This window comes from Humulus lupulus, chromosome 3, assembly GCF_963169125.1.
Source record: "Humulus lupulus chromosome 3, drHumLupu1.1, whole genome shotgun sequence".
Lineage (NCBI taxonomy): Eukaryota > Viridiplantae > Streptophyta > Magnoliopsida > Rosales > Cannabaceae > Humulus > Humulus lupulus.
This window is the reverse complement of record NC_084795.1, coordinates 219,512,381-219,520,335: the sequence shown is the minus strand read 5'-3', so window position 1 is coordinate 219,520,335 and position 7,955 is coordinate 219,512,381. Positions and strand designations below refer to the sequence as shown.

At 32.0% G+C, this 7,955-nt stretch overlaps 1 long non-coding RNA gene across 2 annotated transcripts; it reads right to left on the bottom strand.

Annotated features, from left to right (window-relative positions):
• Positions 1 to 346: 346 nt before the first annotated feature.
• LOC133823424 (uncharacterized) lies at positions 347 to 4,199 on the bottom strand. 2 transcript variants are annotated; one of them, XR_009888332.1, is made up of 6 exons: positions 3,807 to 4,199; positions 2,987 to 3,079; positions 1,810 to 1,990; positions 1,587 to 1,660; positions 669 to 755; positions 347 to 559 (listed from the first exon to the last, which is right to left on the bottom strand). It is a non-coding gene; the product is annotated as an uncharacterized LOC133823424 (long non-coding RNA). The 2 variants fall into 2 exon arrangements; XR_009888331.1 differs by having other exon boundaries at positions 1,810 to 3,079.
• Positions 4,200 to 7,955: the final 3,756 nt, after the last annotated feature.

Below are 7,955 nucleotides of genomic sequence, written 5' to 3'. Positions count from 1 at the left end.
TGTTATTAAATAAACTATTATAACCTTGTTTTAATGTTATATATTGTAAATATTTACATTATATAAATGTTATGGTTCTTTATGTAAAATATTTTTTTTATTTAATTACATTAACCAAATGTAATCTTATAGTTATAAATTACATTTTCAAAATGTAATTTTACTATTTTTAATTAAAAAATTATTAATTTACGTATTAAGGAATATTGTATTTTATTATTGTTATAATTTTGTAATAATAACTCTTTGTTAATGTTATATTTTGGGTTTTTTATAACACTTGAAGTGAAATTGTCAAATTTTATAATCCCTACTATTTGTCCCAATAATGTAATTAAAATTTGATCAAGTCTAATGTATTTTCTTGTATTAACCAAAACATTCAATACATGTGTTCCAAATAAAAAACACTTAAGTACAAAATATACCATAATAAAAGTACTCACGCTTGCTTAGAATATAAGGTCTAGCAAGTATAAAATACAAATTGTAACATTTGTCCCATGCTTTCTCTTTGTTAATTGCAAGCATCCAAATCTTGTATAGCCATCTTCATTACCTAGATAACAGAGTAAAAATATGCAATAAGAAAATAAAACTCATATGTTATCTTCATAACCAATAAGTATAAAAGTCTAAAAAAATCGGCACCATAACTAAACTCATACCTCATACGATGGCTAATAGTAATCCTTAAGTGATATTAAAACTCTGTGAAAGCTCATACGATCCTTATTCTTATTAATCTTTGAAAGCTTCAGTGTATGCGTATGAAAGTCATAAGCAAATAAAGAGAAAGTTAAATATGTATAAATCCATTTATATGCAAAGAATAATAAAAAAGTAATTATGCAAAGATTCAGACCTTTATAGTAATATATATACATATATATATATATGTCCTTGTTAATCTTATATTTTATTTTGGAAAAACATGACATATAGATAGAAATACAGAATGAGACTAATTAAGAGTTAATTTTGGAATAAAAAATCTCTATGTGGAATAATTAGCTATAGAATTAAAATCGAAGTCAACTAGAGAATGAAAAAGATGAGACTAAAATCCTACATGCAACATATTCTAGACCTCTGCATGCGGTGTAAGCACACAATATAAGCAATACATGCCAATAGAAATATCTTGATTGTGATAGACACCCCATTACATTTGTGTATGTTAGGAGGGATAAGGGGAAAGGAACGGCTCATGGGTAGTTGTGTCCAGAGGGTATTTGTCACTTAAAGTTAGTTATGAGAGCTGTTATTAGGTGGGAATGGGGTGCATAATAATACAGTGAGGTAATGATATATATAGCTGGTAAGAGTCAGTTGAAGTTTAGGCTGGAATTGGTATTTTGTAACCTCTTTTGGGAGAGACCAGGCTCTCAAACACCTGGGTATCAATACAATTGAATTTCTTCATCATTTCTGCATTTATTTTCACTGTTATTTGCTATTACTCTTGCTGTCTGGGCGATTAGAGAAAGGAAAATCCTACCAGATTGCACATACACAAAAAGAGCATTAAATAATCCAAAATGCTAAGTCAATGTACAATAAGGTATTTATTGTATATGAAATACCTTATTCCTCATGAGACCTTTTTCTTTTTCAATGGCTTCATCTCACACTTCCAAGCAGGGGACATGTAGTTCTTCTATTATTAGTTACAACATTAAATATAATGTTTCAGTTAGTTTTAATATTACTAAAAATAATTCAAGGAACATGATGTGAAGTAAAATGGTAATGCATGCGATAAAAAATAAACAGAGGCTGAAATTAAGTTCCAGGCTTGAACCATACCAGAGTAAATAATTGGTGAATACAAGGGAATGAAGACACATGCTAGCTGGACTTTGTAGATATTCTCTCCTCCTTCTTCAACCTTCCTCTTCAATTGCCTAGCATTAATATGTAATGCATCCATACCTGAATCATCTCCTCTCAATATAGGTTTAAACTCTGTTGTTTACAACTCCTCATCCTCGGTCCAACAATAAGAAATCAAATTAGTAATACTCCATATGACACTTGCAACCATAATCAGATTTTATAGAGTACAATATTTTCAATAGTAATAAAATCACAGTAGATTTAAAATGTTTAAGGTAAATTACTTCTAAAGGTAAATAATAAATAGATGTCGTTACTCAAAGGCCAACAATGAGTCTATAATAGTAATTAAAGGCTGTTTTATATCTCCAAGTTTTTCTTCTGTCTCTGCTCCTAAAATTTTTGGTCCAGTACCCCTCACAGCTTAAGAATATAATAAGGTGATTGACAGGGAAAATGTTTTAAAAGAAAGGTACCAAAATAAATATCAAAGGCAATAATCAAAAGAGAAAAATGATCGGTGGAAAAATCAACATTTTCATCTGTTAACAAGAGAAGTTCTGATCTGAATATTAGCTTGCTTTCTCAATAGAACCAGCATCATATGGAATAACCTCACATTACGGGTGGCAATTTGGGTCACGACACGATTAAAGTAAACATGAACACGACACGTTTAATAATCGTGTTGTGTTCGTGTTTACCTTAATCGTGTCGTGTCATATTCGCGTTGACCCATTTAATAATCGTGTTATGTCATAATCGTGTCAGACACGATAACACGATTACTTTACATAGGTTTGATGATTTTTTTTCGTATAGTTATGATTAATCGTGTCATAATCATGTTATCGTGTTCGTGTCGTGTCGTGTTGACCCGTTTAATAATCGTGTCGTGTTCGTGTTCGTATTTTTGACACGTTTAATAATCGTGTCGTATTCGTGTTTACCTTAATCATGTCGTGTCATAATCGTGTCGACACGAATCTGACACGTTTACACGAATTGCCAGCCCTACCTCACATATGGCACTTGCAACCATAAGCAGGAGCAACAACTTTATCAAGATTAATTTACTAAGACCATTAATATATATTTATGCAATAGGTTTATGTAGAAAAGAAAGGAGAATGATAATTACACTCACATTCTCACTAACCAAACAGTAATAAGAAACAAGGATCATAATGTCAAATTCTGGGTCACCTTCAGTGTACTCCTACATTCTTTTATAACAAATCTGGTCAAAAAAAGACAATGGAAACTTATAAAAGCAATAAGACAAAATCTCAGAGGAAATCAGCAATATAGATACTTAATTAGAACTATAAAAGAGCTGTGTTTTTACAAAAACCATTTCTACAATATCAATATAGACATAGACAGTGATCATCAAGAAGCTTCATAATTAATTTGGTATAGCAGATCGATCATTACATGGATACATAGAAGAAAGACCTGGAAATAAAGAACATAATATGAAGTCTTAAGGCACAACACAATAACGAATGATAATAAAGATTAATAACACTCACTTTCTCATCACTAACGAAATAGTCAAAATGTACTTGATGATTTACAACACACCAGCCATCTCACTCTCTAACTCACTCACAAAGTCTAAGCAACAATTTATTGAAACAATTGAAGCTACGAGTTATTAGTTAATAAGCTCTGGAAACCATCAAATTGAAAAGGCAGAAGTATAGATAAATCAAGTATATATGATACAATTCAATCAGCGTAAACAATAATGTGAAAACAGAGCATATTCAATACAATAAGAAAACAGAGCTAGCATAAACAAATTCGACTCACATCAAATCATAATAATGTTTAAATTAGATCAATACATCTAATTCAAAGTAAAAATCACAACCTAAATGAAGAGCGCAACATACATAATTGATGAGAGATAGAGCAACAAATTAAGTCATTCCAAGATATTCATCAAAATCAATTAGAACCTGTAGCATCAATTATCTTGGCCAATGTTTGACTTTTCTCTTCATCTTCTACGACTTTGGCATCCTCGGTAGCTTCCGATATGGTGTCGAATTCGCTCCGGCGGTCCTCAGTGGCCAATCGGGTGAACTTGTTCCTCCACTGAAACCCTTGGCACGATCGGAGTGATTAAAGCAGCAGAGATATTAAAATTCTTACGCATTGTAGGAGAGAAGAGCTTCGTCGTCGTTACCGGTGTCACTAGAGAATGGACAGATAATTGGAGGAGATAATGCCGTGAAGTGAGAAGGAGATCATCGTTGAGAGAGAGGGCGGGAAAGAGAGAGAGAGAGAGAGATTTAGGGCAAAGAAAGAAAAAAAGAAAAAATGTTAAGGGTTATTTTCGTACCTTTGGAGTAACGCTAATCCTAAAATTTGATTTGATCTTTATCTATGGTCCGAGTTAAAAAAAACGTTAAAAGCCTATTACGTTTTTTTAAACGTGTTATTAACATCTGTAATTAAATATCAAATTCGTGTAGTGTAATTATTATATTAAATAGGCAAAACAATGTATCAACGTATAAATATGAAGTTTCACGTGGATATAATTATACTAGATACAATTAACTTACAATTTACATTTGTTTAATTTTATTTATATAACTTATTAATTGTATTTATTAAATTTGTATCATTTTCATATAAATATTTTAAATAAATAAACAATATTATATATAATAAAATAACATAAACATACTAAATAAAAAATTAAACCAAAATAATTTTTTTTAAATATATATTATAAGATAATTTTTTTAAATATTATTGATAATTTTTTTAATAAAAATAAAGATTATGTATTATATATTATTATTATAAAAATATTTAAATTTATATTGATATAAGTATTAAATATCTAGTTTTGTATTAAATATTATTATTATAATATTTAAATTTATATTAATATAGTTATTAAATATCTAATTTTGTATTATATATTATTATAATAATAATATTTTATAATATTTAAATTTATATTAATATAATTGATAAATATCTATTTTTAAGTTAGCTTTAAAATATATTATGTTAAATATTTAAAATATTCGGTTAAAATTAATATAATAAATCGTTAAAACCAAGAATTTTCATTATATACACATTTATTATATAGAATAGATATATCTCATATTTTTTTTTATCAAATACATAAATAATTTGTGGTCATTAAAATATCATTTTGTGTATTCTAATTACTATACAGTATATTTTTGTCCTATAAATATATATGGAAGACTTTTCAATGGTTACTACCCATAGATGGGTACTAACAATTATAATGATTTGATAACATACTAACTTGGTATAGCAAGTCACTAATAGGTAAATATTTTTTTTTCTACATTAATTTCGAATTTAGTTATTTTTCTTTTGTCATAATCAATGTTGTGTCCAACCAATGAGAGACACTAGCTATATTTAAAAATTGACATGTATTTGAAAAATGAAAAGTTTACAATATTATATTTTCATAATAAATACATTTTTTTCATCAAGTAAACCTTTCAAAAATTTGAAAAATCAAAATTTATTTATAGAAATATTAATTAACAACTATAAATATGGATCATTGATCTTAATCCAATGATTAATATTAAAGTAACTATCCATGGGTAGTAACCATTAAGAGTGCACCCAAATATATATATATTCTATATAAAAAGTGTGTATATAATATAAATTTTTTGTTTAACAATTTTTTATTTTTTGAGCTAACTTTAATGGAATATTCTTATATTTAACAGAATATTATTATATTTAACAGTACATTATACACATAACTTAAACTTAAATAAATGAATAATTAAACAAAATAAAATAGTATATATTTTAGATATTTTACAATGATAATTATTTAAAAATAATAAAAAATATATATTTTATAACTTAAATAAAATTTAATTAAACTTAAACTTAATATTATATTAAACATATAATATATAATCTTTTGTTGTCATTGTCAAATTTAAAAATTAAAACAAAGATAAACTTAAACACAAAAAATTAATTAAAATATGATATTTTAAAGATATTTTATGATAATTTAAATAATTAAATCATATTTATTTAAAAATAATAAAGACATACATATCATTTTTTTTATCTTATCAAGTGATGTGATTGAAGCTCTTTTTATTCATCAAATTCACCAAAGGACATTGTGAGATACATTAGAAACTAAAAACATTTGGTGCATGTATACTACTTTCTACACTATGACTTTTTCTATTATTATTTTATTTCTATTATAATTTCTTTTTAAATATTATTATATTTTATATATATGTCATGTAGCCATGTAAATATATATATCTATGTGTTTATCCAAAAAATAGCTGTGGATGACGTGGCAAGAATTTTCAACACGTGGTCGACATGTGGCAGAGATGCTGCTCGCCTATCGACCAGAGACACTTCCATATGCGAGGTTCAAGTTTTATATACGATCAGTCTGGTCGTATACTCCGCTTATTTATGTATAAATTTGTATAGTTGTAATGATAGCCGAGAATATCTCTTCATTATAACCTGAATATCCGTTTATTAAGGAAATATATGATTAATTGGCTCATGTAACCCTCCTTAAGCCTATAAATATACAAGAAATAGCTCAAGGGGAGATCTTTTTTCGACTCATCTTTTCTGATCTGAGAGAAAGAGAGTTGTATTGCTGTTATCCATTGTCTGTATTGTTTCTCCTTATAGGGTTTTGTGAAACTCAAGAACCCTAGTTCTTTGATCACACCTTTGAATCTCAACATTAATAATAGCATCAAGTGGACGTAGGTCATTACCAATCTTTGGGGCCGAACCACTATAATTATTGGTGTTCTTTACTTTCCATTAGATTGTCTTTTCAAGCATCGTGCTATTTTCCTATCGTATATTTGACTCCACGTCGTTGGCTAATTTGAGGGGCAACATTCTGGTGCTTTCATTGAGAGCTTGCGAAAGAATCTAATGGAAAAAACATCCAAGAAGACTGGACAGGCCGCTGGCGCTGCATCATCCCAGCCTCCTCCCCCAAATGTGGCTGAGGACGAACCACATTTGGAGTTTGATGAGGAGGAGTTAGTATCTGAGACCTTGAAGGCAACACTGGGGGTGTTGCATGATGAGTTGGCCAATCTGAGGGCCAATCAATAGAATGTTGCCGAGATAATGGCGTCGCAGCAAAGAGAAATAGAGCGCCAGTGTTAGGAGCTGAGCGAGCGGCAGGCTGAGAAGGACCGCCAACAGAGGGATGCCATGGCTGCCCTTGAAGCAGCCATCCAGCTGGCTAGGAATCAGGCTGCGCTAGCCTCCCAGCCAGATCAGCCACCGAACGGGCCACCTCAAAGGTGTCCCAATCCTAGTCCTCCGCTCTAACCAGTAAGCCCTCAAAGGCCGGAGCAGCCACCTGTGGCTCAGGATGATGTCCCACCTAGGGATCCTGAGCAGCAGCCTCCATCTCAGGCTGGTCGAGGCAATCCCCCGTGCCTGAGGCAGAATAGGGTCGGGCAATTGCCCCGCATCCCTAGACGCCCAGGGGATGAAGAGCCACATCCACCGAGCAGGGGGCAGCGTCCTTATGCCAACAGGAGGAACTCAGAGACAGGCTCTGCAGTCAGGGGCCCCCCACGGCATAACAATCCACGGGGACCCACCGACTAGCGCAGGCCTCCCCATAACGCTCAGGAAATGCCAGCACAAGGAGGTAACAAAGTGAATAGTCGGTCACACCATAGTCAGCCACGGTTCAGAGATGGCCACGACTACAATGAAGCCGACTCCGGCAAAAGAAACGCTAGTTGGAGGAATGAAGAAAGAGGTGGAGGCAGGAGCCCCCCACCTAGGGAACCGACCAGCGGGTCATAACGCTAGGGGGCAACCCAGGCAGGACAATGTCTTTAGTCGGTTGGGAGCCAGTGAGCAGCGACGAAGAGACGATGATCTGAGGGACGTGCTTAACGATCATCGAGAAAGGCATGATGAGTTCATTCCCCTGGCACCAGAGGCCCCAGCAATCCCAGAAGTTGTTCAGGCATAAATCGACGCCCTGAACCAGGCGGTGCAACAACTGGTCGGGGGGCGAACATCCCACATTGAGTACGATCGGAGGAGAGGCA